General features: G+C 37.0%; 1 protein-coding gene across 3 annotated transcripts in view; it reads left to right on the top strand.

Annotated features, from left to right (window-relative positions):
• TBC1D5 (TBC1 domain family member 5) overlaps positions 1-26,777 on the top strand; it is a 321,912-nt gene that overhangs the window by 22,834 nt on the left and 272,301 nt on the right. For all 3 annotated transcript variants that reach the window (XM_066555139.1, XM_066555128.1, XM_066555119.1), the window contains exon 2: positions 6,305-6,366. The gene's annotated coding sequence lies outside the window, so the exon portion shown is untranslated. The remainder of the gene's footprint in view (positions 1-6,304; positions 6,367-26,777) is intronic.

Below are 26,777 nucleotides of genomic sequence, written 5' to 3'. Positions count from 1 at the left end.
AATGCTGTGACCACTTCCCTGGGGAGCCTGTTCCAATGCCCACACACCCTTTGGGTGAAGAACATTTTTCAAATATCCAAACTAAACCTCCCCTGACACAACTCCAGGCCATTGCCTCGGGTCCTGTCACTGGTCACCACAGAGAAGACATCAGTGCCTGCTTCTCCACTTCCCCTTGCAAGGAAGTTGTAGCTGCAGGTCCTCCCTCAGTCTTCTCCGGGCTGAACAAACCAAGTGACCTCAGCTGCTTTTTGTATGTCTTCCCATCGAGACCCTGCATCCTCCTTGTGGCCCTCTGCACTCTCTAATTGCTTTATATCTTTCTTCTGTTGTGCTGCCCAAAACTGCACACAGTATTCAAGATGAGGTCACCCCAGTGCAGAGCAGAAGAGGACCATCCCCTCCTTTGCCCAGCTGGCAGTGCTCTGCCTGGATGCACCCCAGGACACTGTTGACCCTTCTACTGCCAGGGCACTGCTGATTCATATTCAATTCACCACTGCCCAGGACCCCCAGTCCTTTTCCACAGGGCTGCTGTCCAGCCTCTATTCCCCAGTCAGTCCATACATCCAGGGTTGCCATGTCCCAGCTGCAGATTCCAGCATTTGCCCTTGTAAATTGTCATTTAGCTGGTGATTGCTGAGCTCTTTAATTTGATAGGATGGTTCTGCAAGGCCTCTGTGCTATGGAAGGAGTCAACAGCTCCTCCCAATTTAGTGTTGTCAGCAAACTCAGTATACATTTGAGTCCTGCATCCAAATAATTTATGAAGACACTGAAGAGCATTGGCCTAAAATAGAGCCCTGAAGAACCCCACTAGTGACTGATTGGCAGCTTGGTGTAACCCCATTTACTGTGATGTAAATGAATGTGCCATATTTATTAGTCAGATCAGGACTTCTTTGGCTCAGTCAGCCCATAAGTAATTGTTAAATTTTACTTCTTTTTCTTCATAGCTGACATTACCAGTTTTGTAATTTTTAACAGTCAAGTTCAAAGAGAAGTAGGGGTAGAAAACATTTTTAGAAACTAGGAATTATATCTATTTTCTAAGTTTATTAGATATTTACATGTAAAATATATATGTGAATTTTATTAGCATATTTGTCTTATATTTCCCACTATTTACTTCTGGCTGGTTATATTGGAGTTTCACATATAAGTATAGGATCTTTATTTCTCCTTTCCATTTATCTTAAGGTCTGCCTCAGCTACAAAAGTTATAGACCTTACAGGGAACCACCTTAAGGTGGTTAACTCATAGCACTGAATTGTGGAAGAGAAATCAGGGTCTTTCTGCACTTATATCTGTGGTGTTCAAATGGGGTTAGTGATTATAGTAGAATGTATTTCTTCTTTCTGTAGGCCTACAGACTTTCTCATTATGTTCAGAATTAAAACCAAGATCTGTTGAAGGCCACAAAGTTGTTTCCCAGTAAGGGAAAGATTGAAGAGACTTTATTTGCCTTACTGGTATTTGTCATACTGACAAACCTTAGTTTAAGGAAAACAGCTATTAAGTAAGCAACAAAATCCCATCACATATTCACTAACATTCTCATTATATTCAATGTGAAATCAAGACTTTTTTAAAATCAGAGAAGTCCATTAAAGAATGTTTTAGGGGTTAAGGTGCTTATTCATGGTTGTGCAATGTGACTTTGAGTTTCTTCTGTTCCTGGTCCATTGCAAGAACTTGAATAAGCATTGTGTACCTACATGAGTGTGCTTGTGTCTCTTTTTGTTGTAGAGAATGTCTCAGAATCTTATAGTGGGTAAATCTCACTTGAAATTAATTGGAGCTACCAGACAAAAAGAGAATAGTAGCAGAACTTACAGTGTATAAAGCTCACCTGAATAAAAGCTGAATAGCCTCTGCACCTCATTCAGTTATTAATAGAAAAATGAAAGATTCTACATTTTGCAGAAATTAAAATATCTATATTGGTATTAAAATATGCTGAGAAAGGGATCCAGCAGCTCTTGCTTTATCAAAATTGGTGCATGATCAGTGAGTACAGCAGCAATTAAGGCCTAAATTGGGAGAGCTTTTCTACAGAACAAGACATGATCTTTGAGAGTACGATGCAATATCCACTCTTTTTTATGAATAGACATAAAGAACAACAACTATTAATTGTGGAAGGTAATGATTGCACTTTGTATAATCTTAGAAGATAGTAAAATCTTCACTTGAAAATGTGTGCAATTTTTAATTTCTTATTTTATGTTTCCAGAAATAGGGCATCCAAAATAAAATTTTAATTGCAAATTTTAAATCTTCAGCCATGTAAAAAACCAAACCAAAACAGTTCAGTTAATATATTTAGTGATGACAACAGAGGGACCCTTTGGCCTTAAACATATAACTTGAAAAAAAAGGATCTTAAATGTAGTGTTGTACTCTATCATATATATGACATCTGGGGTCTTACTGAAATCTAGGAATGCATGACTAAGGTTCATTGAAAAAGAGAAATGAAATTTTAAGTAGCCAAATGTGAATATTAAATAACTGCAAACTACTTGTTTGCCCAGTACAATTAAGTATAAATTATCTTTCATCAATTCTAATAAATTGACAGTGCGTTGTTTAGATAAATTTTAAACACAATAGAAGAGTGTCTGTAATTTAAAAATTAAATTTTGCTACCAAAATTAAGATTTCTTAGTTTGGAGTGCTTGCAGGTTAACATATTATTGAGAAGTTCCCATTGAATACTGCAAATCAATACAATGAAGGGTTAATTGTGAAAACTGATAAAAATTTTATTTTCTTATAAATCAAGAAGTTGGTAAAATGTACACTTACCGTTGATCATTAGAATACAAAACTATCTGTTAAAATCAATTAACATGCATATCTGATGACTGATTGTATAAATATGAAAGTCAAATAATTGTAATCGTTAACCATGGCTTCAGGTCATATGAGTTGTCAGCTCAAAAAAAGTAGAAGAGAAAGAGGTTGATTTGCATATATTTAATGTGGCATGCTGTACATGTGGGAATTTGAGATAAACCTTTGCTGGTAATCTGCTTGTTTTTATCTAAAAATCGACTAGGAAATGTGGGTCATAACAGTCAAATGAGCTATGTCTTGTATTGATAGGAGTTAATTCAGTAGTTTGGGATTTAACATTTTGCTATGTTTCAATATTTTGCAATTGATTTTTACCTTAGAGACAATTGGAAGAAGCTGGTTAAAAAGTTATTCAGAAATACTCAAGGTTTTTACCAAGAACATACTCAAAATTATCCTATAATGTTGTAGGACTGAGTTTCTTTTACAGTTTTTAGTTAGACTTGTCAATATGTCAAAAACCCACTTTTTTACTTTTTGTTTTTTAAAAAATCAGATGCATTTAAAATTTTTATGAAGTACTGTAGTGTGTCACAAAAGTATCTTTCTATGTGAAGTGGACCAAACAGATAATCTTTAATGTAATTGATCAATTGTAATAAATAGAGGGAGGAAATTGTGGCGCAAGAATGAACCTTCTAGTATTGAAATATTTATGCATTATTTAAGTTCTTAAATGTAAACTTATATGTAAACTTATGTTATAAGTTATTATGAACAATTGCAGGTTTCTTTTATTTAGTTTTTTGTTGATAATGCTAAATATTTTGTGTAACTTTATAACAATTCCAGGAATCCTTGAAAAGTGGGTCAGAATATAGTGGCCAGTACCTTACATTAGTATAATCTGGTTAATCAGGTCTGTCCAGCCTTTTTCTTTCTCCCTATGTTTACTTCTGAGTATTAAAAAAAAAAATCCTAAATTTTGATGTTACATGGCATTCTCTTTCTAAAATTTCCCTGTTTCCTATATTTCCCTGTTTCCTATATTCCTATATTTCCTATATTCAAAGGAAGCAAGCAGCAGTATGTGGTTTCTTTTGGTCTGATTTGTGCCTTCAAACTAAGAAACTTTCTGATAATGGCAATTTCAAAAGGAGGAAAATGAAATAGCTTTGTTGCTCAGTCCTTTTACTGTGCCCCTGATTTATAATTCTGCCATAGTAAAGATTTGAAATTTGTTCTTAGGTGTGGGGTACAATCCAGTTCCTTGAATTATCACCCAAATTAACTTGACTGCCAGGAAGGGAGCCTCCGTGTTGTGGCACAGCTTCCCAGATTGGGCAGAGTAGAGAATGCACATGATCACTTGATTTTTGCCATTTTTCTCAGTGAAGTACACCTGAACATCAGTGCCTTCTGCTTTAGTCTTCTGTTGACAAGTCCTTCCTCATGATCTGCATGATGTAAGGCACCTATATGATGTTTGAGGGCTGGAGGGGAAGAGGACCAGCTGGCAGAAGAGAGGAAGGGAGTCAAATTCAGTTTCTGTCTTTGTCTCTTGTGTAGGGTGAAATTTGCATGTGATTGCAGGTGGGGGAAAGGTGGCAGTATTCCAAGCCATTGCCTGGTTTGGGTCCCTCTTTTAATGATTTACATGTCTTATTTGAGCAGGTAATTATGCCCCTCCAGCTTAGACAGAAGTAGTTGTGTGAGGAGGTGAGTTCTGTAACCACAGATTAGAAGCCCAAATTGAACATGAAAGTAATTAAAAAATGAGTAAATTTTAAAAGGAAAAAATTTGGGTTTAAGACGTCAGTAAGTGTAATTACAGTTTTAGCTCTACTGTAACTCATTGGTGAAAAATCACTGCTACCAGAGGCTCCAAAGCTGCAGATGAATGCTCTGTGACTAAATGGTTCTTCCTATAGAAGGTCTGATCCCAGAACCTCCAGAGCCATTGTACGTCCCAGTAATCCTCAAAATGTTTTAATGTGTGACAGTATAGGCTGCTTTTACAATAACTCATTGCTTTTAAAAAGAAGCATTGGGACATAGATGATTTTTTGGGGGGCTGAATGAGGTTCAGAGATGTGTTGTGGGAATGAATTGTCATTTTCAAAGAGAAATCTGCACACTAAATGAGAATACTTTTATAAAAAAAACCCGATCTCATTTGTCCCACTTCAGAAACACATACTGTGAGGAGAAAGTGCTTCAGGTGCCTTAAAATATAGAAGTTTTTGTACTGTTGTGTCTTGAGGCTTGCAGTGTTATTAGCTCAAAGGGGAGGTATGCTTTTTCATGATGACTATATTTAGCCAGGAGGAATAGTCCTTTTTAAAGCAAATTGAAATGAGTGTATGAGAGCGTGAAATTATCAGCAGCACTGGTGCACATTTACATTACTTCTACATACTCTTTTGAATGACCACACAACAGAACAAGTACTTCATTTCCACTGTGTTGATTTTTCTTGACAAAACATGGCAGTCTATCCAAAGGAGGGTGTTTAGCCAAGATAAATATAAAATTTATGATTAAGCAAAGTGTTTTCTTATTATAATCCCTAAAGAGAATTTGAGACTTGTTAAATATAATGTGCCCAGGTAGTTTTAAGAGTATATTATCCTTTATGCTTTTAAATGCTGAAATACAGCAGCACCATCAGCAATTTGAAATACTGCTTCCAGAAACAACACTGCACACTGACTTTCTTTGAAACAAGGAGCAAAAACCCATGCATGTATGCAACATACAACTTCAGGTTTGATGTATTTCTTCATTTTTGTAGTCCATACAGAGATAAAGAATCCATGTCAGTAGCATGGTTTGTAAAACTGTCTTGTTCTTCCCTGTATGTAATGTGTGTTATGGAAGAAAGCAAGTAAACCTTTTTTGACAGAACAGATAAAAGTTGGTAGCATGATTACACTTGTGGCACATTTCTTCAACTGCTGTATTTACCGAGTACCACTTTGAAGAAAGCTGTGGTGACTGTCAATATTATTCATTAAAATAAATGGAGACTGAAAATTGATTGAGGAGAAGAGTGGATTTTGACCTTTGTGGTACCAATGTTGGCGTTGGAGTGCAGTATTCTAATTAAGTTGTGAATGTTCTTAGATAGTGGATATTAAATGATCTCACTGTATTCTTTCAAGGACTATGAACTTCCAAAATCAAGGATAACATTAGATGTCAGCCAAGTATTTTGTCCTTCTCGTGGTTTGTCTTTACATCTGAATTAGTGCCAGTTTGCACAGATTGTGTGTCAGCTTAAATACAAGAAACAGGCCTCAGTCTGCTTGAATTCGTTCCACCAAAGACTTCTAAAAACTTTTGGTAGTCTGCAAACTGTAATGGTTGTTTCGCATTAAGTTGCTTTGTAGAATTATAAAACAGCTTTTCTTGTGCTTTCAAATAAAATGTTGTCATCTGCTAATGAATGAGATACCATCTGTAATAATTAAGGTTATTCTACTTGTTTTTCCCCTGCAGCAAAACTTCTGAAGGTTTGCAGAAGACAATAAGAGAACCACCAAGAAGGCTATTTCAGTGTTGTAAGTACTGCACCCAGGAAAAAAAAAGAAATATGTGAATTAAGAATGTTGTAAAGAGATTTTCATTTTTGGGGGGAAAAATGAGCTACATAAAGGGATTACATGTAAAATACAGAGCAGAATGTATTGTAGCAATCATGTTAATAATTTACAAGGGAAAAACTGCACTCTTGTAAAATCTAAAATTGTATCCTTGTGCAGTGTAATCAGGAATTCACCAATAGCAGTGAAAAATATTTCTCTATCCACCAAAGATTGATCTAGTTTATATACATTTGTTTATTTAAAACTATCAGAATTTAGAAAATCATTGTAGTTTTGTAGGTTTGTCATTTGTTTTAGTGACTTATTGTTTAGGTTATTTTGCAGAATTATTTATTTGCTGATTTATTTATGTATTTCATTATTTATTTATTTGATTATTTAGTAAATTATTTATCTGATGAATTATTAATACATCTTCATGACATGCTTTAAATTATTTATAACTTAATTTTGAGTTTATTGCTTTTCGACGCTGCATTGTTACTGACTAGTTTTGATTTTTTTTTCTTAGTTCTTGAAAATTAAAGTACTAGCTCTAAGGCAAAAGTATATTCTTTGCAGAATCCATAGATGGTTTTCAATGAAGTAATTTACCATGTAGATACTAATTTTGTTTAGTTTTATATTCCTTAATACCACTTTTCTACTTACTTTGCTTTTGCTTCTATGATTTCATAGGTGTGCCAAGATAAAATGAGTGACCTTTAAGGGGCAAAGATAAACGTCTACTTTAAACTATGTAGAAATAGAGTAGTTTTATTTCCCCTTAATAAGTGTTCTTTAATTATTCTTCAAGTTAACATATATTTTTGTCCCAGTAAAATGAATGTTTTTAAAATGAGGCTTTTGATGTTTGAACTAAATATATTTAGCTTTTAATAAGAAAATAAAATATTCACATTAATAACCCATATGGAGAATTCTTTTTCAGTGGCGAGGTTTTAAATACATGGGGAGGAATGCTGGTATCTTTAGATGACACATGCAGAAAGAGATACATGTTAAGGGAAGGAAGGTGGATGGATAGTAAGGGGTTTCTTTTCTCCCAGGGTTTTTTGAATGCATAGAAATTTATAAGCTCTTCAAATTTAATATGCCTGTGTTATTGTACAGAAACTACTTCCAGGTTCTGTGATCACAAAGAATAATTTCTAGTGCACAACATAGTGTGAAACCTGTTTTTGCGTTCCTTTCCTCTGCCAATCAGAAAGGTCTGAAATATCACCTTTATTCCATAGAGGCTTGAATGACTGTATAAGGCCAGTGTAAGGGGCCAATTTCAGGCTTTAGCTGTGGGCACCAGCTCAACAGAGTTTAAAACTGGTACCTGGGATCAGAATTTGACTTGGAGTCAATTCTGAGTGATGGACTCTTCAGGGCCAGTGAGCCACCTTGTTCCTGAAGTTGCCTATTTATTTGGCCTCAGTTCCCAGTGAGTACCTCAGGCAGTCCGAAAGCACCTTGCAGGACTGACAGCCCTGTTTCAGAGCTGTAATGAATAGGGCAAAGCAGCAGTTCCTCTGCAGAAGTGCCATGTGCATAATGTGGCCTTTATTCCATGTTTAGTGCTTGAAATGAATTACTATATACTTTAAAGTTTTAACACAGCATGGAAAGGCTGCATTGTACATTTCAAGTTTCAATGCTGTTGAAATACAGTAGAAATGGCCTCTGTAGACAGGTTTCACTATAGAACTTAAATTATGCATGTGTATATCCAAATTCCTTATTTTGAAATATTGAATGTATGAATATTTAATTTGTATCTTGCTTTAGTATCTTCATATGCTTGCCTTAAAGGAAGCTGTTTCCTTTGATTTATATACATGGATAAAAATGTGTGTACAGTATGTATCAATAGTTTTTCTCTCTGTGGTGTTAGATGAACAGCTTTAGATAATGATAGCTACTGATTTTTATTCTGCAGCTTGCTACCATTGTATAAAACGTAAATTTGCCGTATTTGTTCTATTAATCTTACTTGAATTTCAAATTCATTTGCTTTCCAGAAATATTTTCTTAATTACATGCGTTAAGAAAAGTCAAGTATGTTGCAGATCTTAATGATGCAGTATTTTTGGTGTGTGCACAGTAACAAAGCTCTGAATATTATTATTTGGGGCAGAGTTCCAATCTGAAATTTACATTTCTTCTTATTTGAATGTTTTCACTGAAGCTGAGAACTCCAAGGGAGTTCCTCAACATATCCTAGTTTATGCGAAATGCTCTCTGAAATTTAGTACCCTCTTATTTCGTTTTGTAAATGAGGTCTTATTGTTGAATAAGACCTATTATAAGCAGCTACAAAGGTAAGTGCTGTCAGTGCATTCTGCCACCAGTTTCTTGAAGTATGAAACACTCCCTGAAAGACGTGCTACTACTGTTATGGGATAATATAACGCAGCTTATGTGTTGGCACTGAGAGTAGCTACTTCATAATGATGACAAGTGAAAGTACAGCCAAAGGTCACATTAAACAAGAGATTTCTTTCACACCTCATCCGTTTTCTGGATGTGGTATGAAAATAGCTTTGTTCCTTAAGTATTTTTAACAAGGAAGTTATCTTGAAGTAATTTTTTATGCCGTGTATATTACTTTGTTCGTGTTTTAAGAGATAGACGATGGAATTCTAGCATGCTAAATTGATACTACAAAAATGTTTGAAATTAGCTTAAATTTTAGTGTAGTTAGACAAAACGAGCAGTATTTCATTTCACTACATTTTTTAGTTTGCAGATTTGCTTAAATACATAGCTTTAAGTTCTAGAAAAGGAGCTATTGTTGTGTGTTGTGGTTTAACCCTGCTGGCAACCAAGTACTTTGTAGCCCTTCACTCACTCCCCTCTCTGCCATGATGGGATGAGGAGTAGAATTGGAAAATAATAAAACCCCATGAGATATTGAAATAAAATGTGAAAGAAAGTAAAATATAATAATAATAGTAATGAGAAGAGAGAAAATAGAGAGGAGGAATAAAACCTAAGAAAAACAATTAAAAAAAAATTAATTGCTCACCACCTGCTGACTGTCCCCCAGCTTGTGTCTGTCCTTGAGCAGTGATTGGCTTCTTCTGGTCAACTCCCCCCCAGTTTATATACTGGCCATGATGTTCTGTCGTATGGAATATCCCTTTGGCCAGTTTGGATCAGCTGTTCTGACTGTGCTGTCTTCCAGCTTCTTGTGCATGCACCTCCACACTGGCAGAACATGAGACACTGAAAAGTCCTATGACTTAGACTAAGCACTGTTTAGCAACAACAAAAACATCAGTGTGTTACCAACATTATTCTCATCCTAAATCCAAAACACAGTTCTGTACTATCTCCTGAGGAAGAAGATGAACTCTATTGCAACCAAAACCAGGGCACTGTGCAGAGTGGTATTTATACTGATGTTGCATGACCATGGGTTTATTCTTTTTTGTATATTTTAAAAAGAAAGATACTTTTTTTTTTTTCTGAAGTGAAAAAAAAAAAAGTCTTGGAGTCTGTTCAGAATCGGAAAAGAGTCAACCTGGCTGTGTTGACAGTTTCTTAGCTCTGCTTTGATGAGATCCTACCAGTATTGTTAAAGGATAATTTCTGCTGAAATGGTGAACCGGGGTGCTAAAATAAGGCAACATTTTAGAAAAATGATTAGTAAGTATTAGATAATGAACATGAAGCTGACTTGTTTCACAGAGAGTGTTGAACAGTTAGGAGATACTGGTTGGGAAGCCTAAATCTGGTATATTATTGGTAGGTATATTTCTGTTCTAATCTAACTCCATAGAAATTGCAGAAGCCATATTAAGCTCTTCTTCAATTTGTTTCATACAGATAAAAGAATTTGCATCTCATGACTCACATATTTCCTGTTGTATCTTTAATACAGCCATTTTTAGTATTTTTCTTGCCTCTTTCCTCTATTGGTATGCTTAGAGAGTCTGTGTGTAGGAGCTTGTTATTTCACCCGTGAGGCAAGGAGGAGTTCAAATCAATAGCAGTGTGTTGTTGACACTAAATGATGTTTCTTCTTGCCACAATAAGACTTGATTTTGTCATCCTAATGATGCTAGCTTGCTTCACAGAATAGGGATCAGCACTCTCTCAAATCAAACTTTACAAGTTTAAAAAGAAGGAAATACTAGAAAAATAATCCAGTATTTGTGACCAAACATATGTGTTGGCTTTGTAAAATGAATATTCAAGTTCTGTTTCATTTTATAGGGGAGCTGCTTTGCGAGGCATTTTGGAAGTCTGTATGAAGGGATGTAGGATTGATCAGAGCTGACATTGATGAAAGTCTCATATTTTAAAAAGATGTTGTAGACATTATTTAAAATATAAGTTCACATGAAATACAGGTCTTAGTAAGACCTTGGCTAAAAAAACCTAACAAAACAAGAAGCTTCAAGCTAGTAGAAATTCTGTGTTTCACAGAAGAATCTTTGCAGCACTGCCTAGAAAGAGAGTGTCTGCAAGAGGGAATAGGTACAATCAGCAAGACATTACCAGGCCTAGTCCATGATTGCACTCTACAGCATGGTCCAAAAGGAAAAAGCAGTTGTTCCTGACTCAAACTAAGGATCACACAGGGAGGCTGCAGCTATAGGAAGATGAGAAGTTGAGAGAAATGGTGTAACTGTGGTAAGCAATATTATGATGGTAGGAATTCCCTGGCTTAATATTGTTAGAAACAGTGGGTTATTAAGAGCACAGGGTCTTTTGTTTTGGACATCTGAAAGCAATTACAGAGTTGAATCATTCTATTATATTATCAAAATATCTACCTACTTACAACAATATTTGTGTATTTATTTACATAATTTTCGTGGTAGGAAAGATGTTACCTTTTTATCTGAAAGAACTTTAAAAGGTATGTCTGCATGATTAAACATTCACATTGTAAATTGTTCTGTTTGCACTGTTATCATTGTTTTGTATTTTTATGCAAAGCATGGCTTCTCAGATGTTCACAGTGTAAACTGCAATCTAATATTTTTTGATTTTACAGTATCTCCCCTTCCCACTTCTTTAATAGGATATTCATAAAGTCACCTGACATAAACTGTCCATATATTGTGGTGTATTTCTGGGAGAGGAAATACCTCCTATTTTGCAGGCAGTGAAATAAATCCTCATGAGAATTACAGTAACTAGTTATATTTCAGTAATGGTAGTGAATATTATGTAAACGTTAAGCAATATTTAGTGGGGTGTTTTTTATTTATGTTAACTGTGGGGAGTGGGCAGCATCTAAAAGATGACTAGCAACTTGAGAAACATAGCTTGTTGAGTTTAGTAGCCTCAAATCCCAAATGTTTTTGCTGATTCTGTTTCATACTGAAATATGTTTTAATGAATTTGCTGATGTCTAGATAAGGAGCACTTTGCAAGTTTGTCTATTATTGAGATTAAATCCCAATATTACCGGATGGAATGTGTGTGCCTGGGCTCGTCTGGCCTTGCTGCTGGACCAAAGGTGGCAGCTGTGGTGGTCTCACCCCAGAGACACCCTTGGCTAGCTGGGTATTATTACAAGTCCAGGCAAGCAGGAACTCAGGCTTACCTCTGGTGGAAAGGCTTTATTTAGGTGACGGTGAAGGAAAAAGGAGATGGGTTCTGCTGGAGGGTTTGATCCAGAGCTTTATTCCTAGCACACAGACCTCTGAATGTTGCAATAGCTCCAACAGAACTAAAGAACCGCGTGGTCACGGTGTCTTTTAAGCCCGGGGAGAGGGGGAGGGAAGGGGTAGGTATTCTACCAACCAGGTGGGAGGGGGGAAGTCTCAGGGGACAAGTGACTCCTGGATAGCCCACTGTTGCTAGGGCTGAGAGGCATCTTTTGAACTTTGCCAATCAGATGATGCCCTTGCTGGAATGTTAAGATTGACGGCACTTAGCAAGAGGGCAAGGTGGAGGGGAAGGGAGAGGTTGTTGGCACACCCGAGGGAGGAACTGGGATAGCTGAAACAGGGTATTACATCACACTGCAACAGTCTATACTGACAAGACACATCTACCTTGGATGCAACTTACTAGCAGTGTGGTAGTAGTCAGAGTATCGTAACCTTGTTCATTCTGTCTCCAGTGCTGAGAGAAGCTAAAGATCAGTTTTTTCTAGTGTAACTGCCACTAATTTGCATGAAGTTAGTATGCTTGTAGAATACCACCAGCATACCTTGTCTTGCCCATGTGTAGGTATAATATCTTACCCCATATACATTAAGATGCCTACCAGAAAGAACCTCTAACATCTTACTGGCAATACAGTGAGGAGTCAAGAAGTTCAATGAAGAAAGTTATGCCCTGTGTGGTGAGTCTCCTTAAATAGGTTTTTCCTTTCAACTGAAATTCTGATCTTGTAAACATTCAAGTATAACTTACGACAAGCTGATAGTAGCACTGAAGATGATGAATATATTCTCTACAGCATTATATTTAGTAAACATTAATTTTAGGCTATTTCTTTATCCCAGGCGCTTGGATTTGACATATGGTTGTAGCTGGGTTTAACATTTCTTACTCTGTTGTGAGGATAAGCAAACATTAAAAACATCCCTTCCAGTAGTTACAAAACCAGCAAAAATATTAAGTGTGAAGAGCTTTATTATTGTTTATTTCTTGATTGTTGTTTATATTAAGTCTCATGTTTCTGTGTGTCAGAGTATGTGTGTGGTTAGTACCACATTTCAGTTGATCAGAATTTTAAAAGATCCAAGGCATCTGGGACAGTCCCATTTAAATATATTTATCTAAATTCCAACATTTCATACAAAAGGTTTTAGATTAGTACTACAAAACTTAACTTTTATCTAGTAAGCTTCAGCATGAAATTCATAGGACTTAAACTTTTCCATTCACTTTTTTTACTTTTTTCTGGTTTTATACAGTTCATTTTCTATACAGTTTGTTTTTGTTTCTCTGCTAGGAAACTCCTTGTCCTAGTGTATCTAAGATATATTTTTTTAGTTGGTTCAAAACATTTGAACCAACATTTTCTTAACATTTTCTTTCTCAGTTTCTGAACAGTTTTGTTTGCCTTGCTATGCCTACTTGTTCTTAATAAATACCTGTACTGGCTGGAAATGAAAAACTTGGAATTAAGAAGTTTATTTTGGTAACAACCTCAAAAAAATTTAAATATTTTTTTTCTCTAATCACCTAAAAAAAGTGCTATTCTTAAAACTTTCTTAGAGAGAGCCTTTATTGTATGCACGTGCATGCTATACATTCTTGAAACAATTAGTAAAACTACAGGCTCATCTGAAGGCGTATTCTGCATTTTTAGTGAAGCATATTTTGAATAACTAGCTGATCTATGGAGTAGAGTTGTCCATTGATTCTAAAGATATTTTTTTCTGTGCTCAGACAAATCAAGATGGTAATCATTTATAATTTCTTGCCTTCATGAAAAGGAGTGATGAATAATATGATTGGAAGGAATGCATGAGTCATGAAATGGTGAGCTGGGCAATCATGGAAAAATTCACTTTAAAAATTTCCTTTTGCTTACCAGTATCTGTAATGTGAGTTCAGTTTTCTGTAACATAATCCAGAAATTACAATGGTAGAGGTTTTAATAAAAGCCTTGGGTGGATTAACAACTCCCCTAAGTTGAACTTAACATTGCTTGGTGGGTTATAAAAAGGAATTTTTAAACTCTCAACTAAAAGTGGTTGTGGATACAGTGATCAGAGGACACTCCCTATTCTTACCCCTGTTTGGATGTGAAAATAAAATGTCTTAAAATATACTACAGTTAATATGGAATGAATATAGACAGTCTTCAAAGTATCTGCACTATTATGAAACAGCTTTTAAGAGAGCTGTTAAAATATTGATAACTTGGTAGAGCACTTCAAAAACTCTTTCTTATATTTCAGAGGAAAATCTGTGTAGCTAGTGCACATTTGAACCTTTTTGTGAGATATACACAGAAGAGAAGTTTTGTTACTAAATAAATGGTTCAATTTGTCATAGCACCACCCCCCCCCCCAAAAAAAAATCCATCTTGTTTTCAGTTTTTCTCCTATACTAAAATCATCAAGGAGGTATTGAATAATTGCACAGCAGAATCAAGCACCAGCTCTTAGTCCCGGGCAAGACTCACATAACCAGCTGTTGTTCTCCCTGCAGTGACCTGGGCTAGGCAGCCTAGCATCTGCCTCTGTTTTCTTTTCTGTGACCCAAGCCAGATTTCTTCAAAGTCTATTGCTGATATTTTCCCTACAGTCATTCATGCTAATTTCTTTTACAGGCTACAGCTGTTTTTGAAAGATCTTCTCCCTTTTTCTTTTCTGACTTCTTTCTGTAAATTTAAAGCGGTGATTTTTTAAAATTACCAGGTAATCTTGACCATAGGACTGTTCTGGTTGTCTTGCTTTAAGGTATGTGTCAGCACTGTACAAAAAGGGTAAATTAGATTTACTTTCCAAAGGAAGGTTCAGTCTGGTCCTTATGGAAGAAGAATCCTGATCTTGAACTGAGTTCATTACAGTCATTTAACTTGAGAGAATCAAGGTGAATGTGTTGGTGGTGGCTTGGGATGGAGCAGAGCTCCGAAAAATTCGGAAGCAAAAAAGGAGATATTTTGCTCTGTGAACCAACAGTATGGAAAAATTGTGTGGCAAAATGCTCTAAATGAGAAGAAAGGGCTATTAATGATATAAAACTGTTAATTATGGGATTAAGCTGACCTCAGGAAGGTAATATTGCTAAATAGCTAAATGCAAACCAATAAAGTGTAAGTTTGCAATTTTGGAGGAGATGCAGCTCAGCTTTCGCAGTTGCTGCTAATGGAAATTATGGAAAACATTTTAAAAGGACTAATTTTTTTAAAAGTAAAAGAACCCAAAAGATTGTGGTTCTCTTGTTTCTTTTTTTTTTCCTGTAAAGCATTCAAATCTTAAAGTAGGAACCAGAGGTTCCTCGTTCTCTGCACATTTATTTTAGGAGAGACCATGCACCTTGCTTTCAGTTTGCAAAATCAAAATTTGACAACTTCAGTTTATGTGGACAAGCAAATAAAAAGTGAAGTAAAAGTGAAGTTTATGTGGCCAAATGAAGTAAAAAAAATACTCTGGCTACTACTGAGTGACTAAATTTTTCTTTCACCGAAAATGCAAATAATATGGATAACACTAGCATTTTATCCTTTCTAGATAATATTAAGTGCTTTTTCAGCTACCTTTGTTCTGGGACAGATTGGTTAGTTATTGTTTGAATAAATGCTACTCTTCAGTCTAAACTGAAGCATAATAATAATGACTCTTTGGGATAACCACTTCAGGTATTGAAGAAAGTAGCCTTGCAAAGCTCCTTCCCTAGCCTTGTGTTTTCACCACTTATATGCAGTCTGCTGCTTGTGCATACAGGCATTATTTTGCTATGTTAGTTTTAAATGTTATTAATTTTCTGATCTTACTACATTAGTGCTAGTTCAAGGAAGAAGTGAAAAAAAGACAGTTGAAGGGGGTGGGAGACAGTCATGAAGCAATACTCAGACACAGTTCTTAGGAATGGTGAGATCAATACTGCTGCCGGATTAATGAAATGCGCTGGTATTAATTGCTTACTGTCTCTTTAAATTTCTCTCTATTTTACAACAGCAGGAGTGAAAATTATGTGTTTTACTACTTTTGACTCTAATTTACTCATTTCTGCTGTTCTTGGTCTTCAGAAAGTACAACATTGTTTTAAAAACTTCTCGACACCAGAAAAAATAATATAGGAAAAAAGCCTATATTGTTGGAAAAACATTAGTTGTTTGGCTCAATATGATAGGATTTTTCTTAAGTAAGTTCCCTGTGATGCATTGTTTCTTCAGTGTTCCAAAGCTGTCTTAAGGTAAAAATGTATGTGTAATTTTATAAGGCTTAAATGACATCCTCTATACAGGAATTCAAATTTTATCTTGCAATTTTTCTCATATGCACCTCTATTAGTTCTTCCATCTTGTAAGTCTTTGGTTTTCAACATGTACCTGAATTTTTCCCTTCAAAACCTTTTCATTCTAGTTCTTCTGCTGTTCTGGTACAAACAAGAATGAATGTTCAAACCCTCTGTTTTCAAAACTCATGCTCTGGTTAGATACAAGATATGTGTCAGTCCGTGTGAATATGTATATTTTGATGTCAAAGAAATATTTTTATGCAATTATTTCATTAAGATCGTGCTATCAACTACAGTGTTTTGTTCACATGATGCTTTCAGAGCCTTAAAAAACAACAGAAAAATAACGTGCTTGACAATATTTGAAAATGTGTATATATATTTTTAATGCCAGTGTTGTATACAAATAACTTGAGCAAAACCTTTTATGCTTTCCCATAAATCAAATTACAGATTGACATAATATTTAAGGTTAGAAGACTCCATTAGAGATCATCAAGTGAAACCTCTTATCTCCATGCAGGTTCAGTTAGAGCAGGTTCTTAAGGAGGTTGTCTCATTGGGTTTTGAATATCTGCAAAGGTGGAGCCTTCACAACTGTTCTGGACTACCTGTTCCAGTCTTTGATTATTTTGTAAGTAAAAGAAGTTCTTAGTATTTTTAAATTAGTTTCCTTGTATTCGTATCCATTAACTTTTGTCTGTTGACTGGTTGCCATTTAAATGAATGCCATTTAATGAATTAGGCTCAATTTTCTGCACTCCTTCCTATCAGAAATGTCCAGATAAAAGCCCCTGAGCATTCTCCTCTGTGGGCTGAACAGTCCCAGCTCTCTCAATATCTGCTCGTATTTCATACGCTTAAACCCTTAATCACCTTTCAGACCCTTTGCTGGGTGCACTGCAGTAAGTCCATGTCTCTCTTATACTGCGGAGCTCAAAACTGTATTGAGTACTCCAGAAGGATATCACCAATGCTTTCTAAAGAGGAAGAACGACCTCCCTTGACTTTCCAGTAAAACACCTTCTAATGATCTTTACCTCTTTTGCTGTGAGTACTCGTGGTTGGCTCATGTTCAACATGGTGTCCACTAGATTGCTTGGGCTCTTTTCTGCAAAGATCTGCAGATCCTTGGCTCTCAGCCTGTAGTGTGGCACATGGTGTAAATCTTTGTGCTGATTTATGTGAGGCTGACCAGCTTGTAAATCCATGGATCCTCCTTTGTGCTATTCTTCAATAGAAGAATTGAGTGGTGGCATTTTGTTTGCTGATGTCCTTGGGACCCTGCTTTGATCTCTACACTCCTTCACATATGACTTCAGACCAGTTTGTGTGTCTCTGCTTCAATCTCCTGTATGATTTGTTCTTGTATTTGAGTTCTGCCAGCTGCTCTTGTTCAGCCGTTTATGTCTTCTACCACATTTGCTCATTTTCATGGTTTTTGGCATGTACTGTTCTTAGGGTTGAAGGAGGACATCCCTGACAATTGTTTTCCTGGACCCTTCTCTATAACCATCTGCCATGTGATTCTTCCAAGCAGATCCCTGAACAGGTCATAGTCTCCTCTGCTGAAGTGTGGGCTTATGACCCAGCTTTTTTCTTTCTTACCTCCTCTCAGAGTGCAGAATTCCACCATCTTGTGCTAACTGCAGCTAAGGTCATCTTCAGCTTCTATATCCTTAATCTGTTATTCTTTGTGTGTAAGTATGGGATCCAACAGAAAGTCTTCCCCTCAATAGCTCCTTGATAATTTGTGTCATGAACTTGTGGTCCACACACTTCAGAAAACCTCTGGATTGCTTGATCCATGCTATGATGTTCCTTTAACCTGGCAAGGTTAAACTGCACAAGGAGAACCAGGTCCTGCAAATGTGAGGGGAGTTGTAGGGAGTGTTACCCAAGGAACTGTTCCACTGAGAGATTTGATTGGTAAAGGTAAGAAAAAATAGTGCCTTTTCAAAAGGGAGAAAGGGAGAATATATGGAGTAAGTTAAAAGAATAATTACTTGCTTAATTCATATTAGGAATTTATCTGATTAGATAGAAAGGATTTGGGGATTTATTTTTTACCCGAATACTGTATATGAAGCAAAAGATTAGTGAATATTTTGCTAAATAGCTCAGAAAATTGCAACTAAATATTTTGCATTTCCTCATGCATTATTAACATTGCTTCTGTGAAAACATGATCATCCTCACTATTTCTTTTTGACAGCAAATTCCACAAAAATTTCTGCTAACAGATTATTAAATACGTGGAAGGAAGACTGGAGGAAGAAGGGGTCACATAGTAGAACTGTCATAAGCCCTGTGATGCAAGGTTTCATTTTCTGATATTCAGTCTTTTTCAGCCTTTTACCTTCAGTTACATTTTAAAAATATATTGTAGTTAGAACTACAACTGAATTTTAATGGTATATCTTTTCTTTCTGAAGTTTTTAGAATTGAACAGTTAAAGCATGTTAGAGACCTCGTGTTTGAACGTATTTGAGCTTTGGAAGTTGCAATGTTCTAGTTTTCTTACATTGTTCTCAAGTAGATAGTGCACCCATAATCTTAATAATTTAAGAAGAGCAAACACACAGCTGAAGTGCATTCCATTCATTCAGATAAGAGGCGTTACTTGTTCCATATGGTTGTGTCTACCAACCTGTTAGCTAAAACGTGATTAGAAGTTGAGTTGCTTTCTCTCATGCTGCCTTTGTTATGCTGATTATGAGAGTATGTTGCTCCCTAAGTCTGGGCATTTCGTTACATAGAGAGTGATTTTTCACTGCAAAATTACTGTGACTTTTATTTGTTGTATGAAGTAGCAAAATGAAGTGGTTTGTGTGATGCTTGTTTGTGCAGAATGCAGAAAAGATCATAGCATATGCTGGTTTTGGTATGTACTTATAGCTGCCTTATTTCATGGATGGGCTGGATGTCCCCCAATATGTGGACAACATGAATGAGTCCTGCTTCTACTGCTAAATAATAATTCTTTACTCTAATAACAGAATGAGCCAGGCTGGAAGGGACCACAGTGGGTTATCTGGTCCAATCTCGCTGCTCCAGCAGAGTCATCCTAGGGCAAATGGCACATCTAAATGATTCCTGAGTATCTCCAGTGAGGGAGACTCCACAGCCTCCATGTTCCAGTGCCTGGTCAGTCACACACTAAAGTTTTTCCTCATGTTCAAGTGGAACTTCCTGTGCATTAGTTTCTGCCCATTGCCTCTCTGTCCTATTGCTCAGCACCACTGAACAGAACCTGGCTCCATCCTCTTGACACCCTCTCTTCAGATACTTATGCATAATAATGAGCTCTGCTCTCAGTTATCTCTTCTTGAGGCTGAGCAGGCCCAACTCTTTCATCCTTTCCTTATTAGAGAAATGCTCCAGTCCCTTAATCATCTCTGCATCTTCTACTGAACCCGCACCAGGAGCTCCATGTCTTTTTTTTGCTGAGAGGAGTCCAGAACTGGATGCAGCCCCAGAACTGGATGTAGCACCAGTCCAGAACTGGTGTGTCCTCACCAGGGCTGAGTAGAGGGGCACAATCACCTCCTTTGCTCTGCTGACAGTTCTTTTTCTAATGAACATCAGATTCCCTTGGTCTTCTTGGGCAAACTGCTGGCTCATGGACAGCTTGCTGTCTACCAGGACCCCCAGGTATTCTTCTGCAGAGCTGCTTTCCAGGCCCACAGCCTGTGCTGTTGCATGGGGTTATTCCTCCCTAGGTGCCAGAACATGCATTTGTCTTTCTTGAGTTTTAGAAGGTTCTTCCCTTCCCATCTCTCCAGCCTGTTCAGGTCCTTCTGAAGGGTTGCACAGCCCTCTGGAGTATTGGCCACTCCTCCCAGCTTTGTGTCATCAGTGATCTTGCTGGGGAGGCATCTGCCCCTTCATCCAAGTCACTGATGAACAAGTTAAACAATACTGGGGCCAGTATTGAGCCCTGGGGAGCACCAGTGGTGACAGGCCTCCAACTGAACTCTGTGCCACCGATTACAAGCCTCAGGTTCATCCAGTTCTCAATCCACCCCACTGTTGACTCATCCAGTCCACACTTCCTGGGTTTGTCCATGAGGATATTGTGAGAGACAGTGACGAAAGCCTTGCTGAAGTCAAAGTGGACAATACTCACTGCTCTCCTCTCATCCACCCAGGTATTTGCTTCACTACAGAAGGCAGTCAGGTTGATGGTTGAGCATGATTTACCTTCAGTGAATCCATACTGACTACTCCTGATCACTTCTTGTGATCCATGTGGATAGAGATGGCTTCCAGAATGAGGTGCTCCAACACTTTCCCATGGATTGAGGTGAGGCTGACCAGCCAGTAGCTCCCTGGGTCCTCCTTCTTGCCCTTTTTTAAGACCAGGGTGACATTTGCCTTCCAGCCTTCAGGCACCTCTCCTGATGGTCATGACCTTTCAGAAAGAACCATGAGCAGCCTAGCTGTGGTGTTCTCTAGCTCTCTTGGATGCATCCCTCCAGGGCCCATGGGCTTGTTGATGTCACGTTTAGCTAGGTGTTCTCTAACCCAATTCTCTTTGACCAGTGGAAAGCCTTCCTTTCAACATTCCTTTACCCTGGTCTCTTGGGTCAGAGATTTGTGAGATCTGCTCTTGCCAGTGAAACCAAGGCTGGCCCCAACTTTCCCATCACCAATAAGGCATTCTTTGTTAGTATAAGGCTGAGCAGCCAGCACACCATTCTTTGTGGGATCCTCTACTACCTGTCTCACACAGTTGTCACCAGTGCTTTTCCAGGAACTTCCTGGACTGTGAATGCTTTACTGTATTCTTCTCTGGCATACCTCAGGGTAGTTGAAGACCCCCACAAGAATCAGGGCCTATACCTTTGAGGCTGCCTTAGAATGCTTTGTCCACTTCTTTGTCCTGATTATGTGTCCTGTAGCAAACAGCCACAGCAGTGTCACCTGTGCTAGTCTGCCCTTCTATCTTAACCCATAAGCTCTCAACTCACTCATCATCCATCCCAAGACAGAACTGAATGCATTCCATCTGTTGTCTCACATAGAGGGCAACTTCACCACAGCACCTTCCTGGTCTGTGTCTCCTAAACAGCGTGTAGTCCATCATGCCAAAATTCCAGTCAGGAGCTCTCCTACAACATCACTGTAATCTCATTGAGACCAAAGACCTTTGGTCTCAATTGCACACCTGTCTCTTATTTTTCCAGTTTGTTTCCCATACTGCTTGCATTGCTTTACAGCACTTTCTATAAAGTATTTGATCATGTCAATATCCTAGTGGGGGTGAAAAGGGACACCCCCTCATTCTATGTTGTGGTTATGGCTTTGGATTCTTGTACTCACTGATGGTATCTTCTCTTAAGCCTCCTTTTGCTACTTTGGTGGTTGCTATAGGTTTCCTTTCTCACACCTCATATCTGTCAAGCCTGGCTATGTCCCTCTTCAAATCTAGTTTAAAGCTTTTTCAGTGAACCCTGCCGACTCCTTTGCTAAAGTCTGAGCTAATGTCATACTCCCCTATGTAAAGTCACTTCCTATCTAATCTCAATGTTTTTCATCTATTTCAGTCATTGAGGATGATCACTATGTGTGGGAAGAAAAACAGACTTTACAGGAAAATGGACCCGAATGTCTGAGCTGCGATAACGATTTTTTTTGGCTTGAAAATTAGACTTTTACACATTGCTGCTTTAACTGGGCTGATCAGCTGAGTGATTAGAATATTAAAACTAAAAATAAAACAAAAGTAGCCTCCTTCAAAAGAAGGGGAAAAAAGGGGCCATTTTTGCAATTTTTTGTCAAGTATTTCTAAGTTGATGTCGTTGACTTTCTTTGATGAAACCCCTGTGCGTGAACTTTTTGGGTTTGGGTTGTGTGTTTGTTTTCTTTTCCCCAGAGTCTTCTGTAGGTTTCAGACCTTTCTTACAATTAATTCAATGTCTCAGAGGTTAGGTCAACATCTAGGGATAGTTCAGAGACTGGATTTTAACCTTTACTTAGGTCAAAAAGATACCAGGTACTTAATAGCTTGCATGGGTTTTTACAGACATTGTAGAGCTCCCCTTAGCATTTTCCTAAATTAAATTCTCTCTCGTGTGTTTCAGTCTTGGAAATGTGTTGTTTAGGGCTCCTATTCAGAAATGTACTCAACAGGATTCATAACTTTGGCTTACCTTTCATACCTTGTATGCTGCTGTGTTTTTTGTAATAGTGGACAGAAAATGGTTTATGATAGCTCAGGTTGAAATGTAGCTCTGGGGAATCTTGGAGGTTGAGCCTATGCTTTCTGCCAAAATGGTAATGATGGATGCACTGTTGATTTGTATACCTTCAGAAAGTGTTGCTGTGGGAATCAGGAGATGACAAGTTCAATCCTTAACTCACCACCACATACGCTCTGTGGCCCCTCTCTGCCTCACTTCCTTTTGATAAAGTGGAAATGACAGATTTACTGAATGGCAAATAGAGATAAAACTGAGTGTTTCTTTCTTCTTCCTCAAGGTTTTGTCAGAATGTACAAATAGCTGTGATGAAAAAAAAGTGAGGAAAGGAAACTAGATTGATGGAGGTGAAAAATCACACCAAGAGTGACTGAGGAAATCTGTGAACCTGTGCCTTAGGTGAGGATGTTTTGTCAAAACTGACATTTGCCAGCATGATACTTCTTTTGGGATAAATACAAATATGAATTTACCCAGTACTTGCTTAGGAACATTTCTTTAAAGCAGGCGTTATTGGCTGTAGATAGACCCAGAACTGATAGGAGCATGAAGAAATGCAGTTAGTTTCTTATATGCTGAAAACTGTGTGTGAGAATTTCTTGTACACTTTGTATTCTTCTAGAGGCAGCAAAGATTTCAGTGAAACTTTCTAATTGTGTATATTAAGGCTGATTTATTCTCCTCCTTGGGCTTGATCCTTCTCACCCCCATTTTTTAATCTCAGACAATTTTTTATTTAACCTTTGAAGAAAGACTACTTAAAACAATACTAAATCATTTTTGTGTGAGAGAGGTCATTTTGAGAGTCTATGATCATATCAATAGCTATAATTGCATTTTAATCAGAAAAAGATCAAATATTGAATCCTTTTTCTTGCCAGAATTACTTCAGCCTCTGATTAGCCTATTATTTTCTGTGACCAGCTGTCACTTCCAGCACTTTTGCCTAAGAGTATAAACAGACTCCACAGATTTTTATGGTGGGGCTTTTTTGGTTTGGATTTGTTTGGTTTTTTATAAGAGAAATAAAACTTCATTGTGTACTTGCATTCAGGACTCAATTTAATTAAGGGAATTGATGTCCAAATCCATTTTTCTCCAAGTCAAAAAGTCCTTGAACTTGTTCAAGAAAGATGTCATAACTAGTTGGCATCAAAAGTTAGATGACAAAACAGCTTCCTGGATCTCTTCATTTATAAGACCTGTGTCTGTACTTTATAAGGAACAGGCAGCTTACTTTGGTTTTTTTTTTTTAATTTGTTAACAGTAAATGCTTTCTTATAAATCTAGATAACTGACTGCAATGGCAAATGACTTTTGGCTTAATGATTTGATGCTGGGATCAAGTGTATTTTTGTCTTTGGTAGGCTTCTCAGAGTATGTTCCCTCTGTCTACTGAGACCTAAGGTTTTTGAAGGTGTTTTTGGCCCAGCTTGTGAGGAAAGCATAGAGACAATACCTATCCTGTGATTTAGTTCTCCAACTTATGCTTTATTTACATTATTATTATTATGCTTTTTTAAGGATATTTTGGATTGTTTTAGAACATCCCCTGTAACAGTGATGAAATTACTCAGCCCTTATAACAGTGTCATTCTCTTGAAAATTTTGGGAGGTTGACTTCAGCTTGTGCATGGTTGGTTGCAGAGGATTTTGCATTTTAAGTGAAGAAAGGAAATACCCTACTACAGAGTAAAATTGACAGTACAGCTTTTACAGTCTTACTAAAAAGGACAATTGAGATTTGAGAAATACATAGGATAATTGCTTTCGAATAATTTAATGTAAATTTCTGGTGTTTGTGAAATTTTTTTGTTTTGTTAAAAGCAGTGTGAAAACATATTTTTATGTCAGCTATTTTGGACTGTACTTTTCTCTGTATTGAGATTAATGTTGAGAAAAAGGGTAAGGCATTTTTGTTATGGCCAATTTATTTTATTTCAGAGTGTATTATCATTTGGTGAAAGCCCTATTGATTAGTCTTCATAGCTTTACACAGCTTTTCTTGTAAGCACTTAAAAGTTTGAGTTGTCTCCGTCCCATAGGGCAGAAAGAAAGCCGTTAGTACCATGAAATTCTTCTTCTGTATGTTTCCAACAGCTTGAAGCCTCCTCTTGGAATGCAGAATATTAGCACATTAATGTTATTAACCCCTTTAGTAAGAAATGGTTTTGGAAGCAAAAATATTTTTGTATCTTCAAAGTCTAGGTTGTTTCTTCTATGTCAGTACAGTTTCTTAAAGCTGAAAAATGTGTTGCTGTGCAACAAACAGATGCTGCTCTAACAATGCAATACATTATGTACAAAAATGATCTTGGTTTTAATCATAGATGCTGATTTAATGAGAGAAGACTATCTTACATCAAAAATGGATTTAGGGTGTGATTTTGTTTTCTCTATGTTTTCTCTACATAATTAATAGGAATATGGTACCTTATATATTCTCTTTTAAATTTGAAAATGTACTTTGGTTTTATGCCATTTTATACTCCTGTTTTCTAGTTCTGCCTTGTACAGTACTCTTTTTTAAATTCCTTTTTTTGTGATATGAGCACAAGGGCATTAGTAAATCTTGTATCTTTAGTGTATTTCCTAAGAAAGTATTGCCTTTTTACAGAATCATTATGTTCACGTTTAATCCTTTCATTTTGCGCACATCTCCTTTTTCATTTATTTTCTAAATGTTTCCTTTCCAGTGTTTTTGTCCTGCATTTACCATCTTACATGTGGGACATATAAGATGTTTGTCTGTAAGTAATGTTACTTTATGGATCAGAAATACAATGCTCATCAATATCTTCAGACACTATCAGTACTTTATATCTTGAGAACACGCCTGACCCCCTGGGAGCGTTTCATTGTTGATATCTCGTCAGTTTAGCTTTCATTTTATTCTGCAGATATTTTGTAACTTAACTTTAGTTGCTAGCTCTAATCCCTTCTATCACCAATACAAATTTTGATTGACAATTTTACTTTTAGATAAAGTCAGATAATACTATACTTGGGGGGGAAAAAGTCTTCATATTGTGTTTTTAATTCCACTGAACCCAGCAGAGTTAAATGTAGTTTGGATGCACAGGGAAGAATTAATGATTGGAAGATACAGAGTTGGTAAATTATTTATTCTGGCCCTGAGGAAGCTGAAAAGCTGAGTGAAAGACTAATAAATCATTTGTGGTAGTGCTGGTTGTCACTTCCAATTATTTTAGACGGTTTTGTGATAAACTGCAGCACCTGCTAGATATCCCTGCACCATCCCTTGATGCTTGCAGTGCAGCTTGTTCAGTCGATTATCAAAGGCAAATTTGTCTAAAGTTTCCTCAGGTTGGAAAGAGAATTACTTTTCTCAGTCACCCCTTCCCCCATTTGTTAAGTTCCTTTTTCATTGCATACATGTAATAGGCAAAATCAATGATATATGTAGAATTTTATTGACATAATGTACATTCAGGTATGGTTGATGAAACCACTGAGGAACAGGATGAGGGGTGATGTGTCTGTGAGTGTAAATGTACCTTTGAAAAGCTTGCTTGCTTTCATCTTTCTGAATAGCGGTTGTTTCTCAGGTATGAAAACTAGTCCTCTGTTTTTCTTGTCCTCTGGTTTTGAGGATTGTGTTGCAGCTGGTGCTGAAGTTACCGAGAACACAAACTTGAATATCAGTTGACTTTGTAATTTGTTAAACTTTTCTGCCACTTATATCCAAAAGGTCTTAGTTTAAAATCATGATTACATGTACAGATCATACATGATCTGTATGCATGCAACATTTGCATTAATAGATTAAGGCAGAGAAAAGTAGTTGAAGGACTGGAGAAAAGATTTACGAAGAACACTGGAGTGATTTTTAAAAAAGGGAAAGAAGCAAAATGCTGGAAAGATTAAGGCTGTTGTTAGAGAAATACTGAACGTGAGATAAAAGGTGAAGAAATAAAGAACTGAGACGGGTTAGTGGAAGGCAGCTCTGGACAGCTGCAGTCTGGACACCCTTTTCTCTGAGACAGAAGAACCAGGCCTACCCTGAAAATACTTGTCTTTCCAAACTGAGGAAGTGATAAAATATAATGCCATTCTATCTGCATTGCTTGCAAGATTCTAGATTGTCATCTCAGAAAAGAAAAAAGTTTCAGAAAGTTGAGCTCAAAGTTTACATTGTGTGTTGTCTGAAGGATGGGGAGGAGGGAGCTCCTGATTGTTCAAGCGCTTAACACGTTCTATTTCTGCTCATCTTGGGGAAAGAACTGCAAAGGTTTAAAATTGCATTTATATTAAAATAAACTAAGT

The sequence above is a fragment of the Molothrus aeneus genome, chromosome 1 (genome assembly GCF_037042795.1).
Source record: "Molothrus aeneus isolate 106 chromosome 1, BPBGC_Maene_1.0, whole genome shotgun sequence".
In the NCBI taxonomy this organism is placed as follows: domain Eukaryota; kingdom Metazoa; phylum Chordata; class Aves; order Passeriformes; family Icteridae; genus Molothrus; species Molothrus aeneus.
The sequence above is the reverse complement of the archived record's forward strand: the minus strand, read 5'-3'. Positions and strand labels throughout refer to the sequence as shown.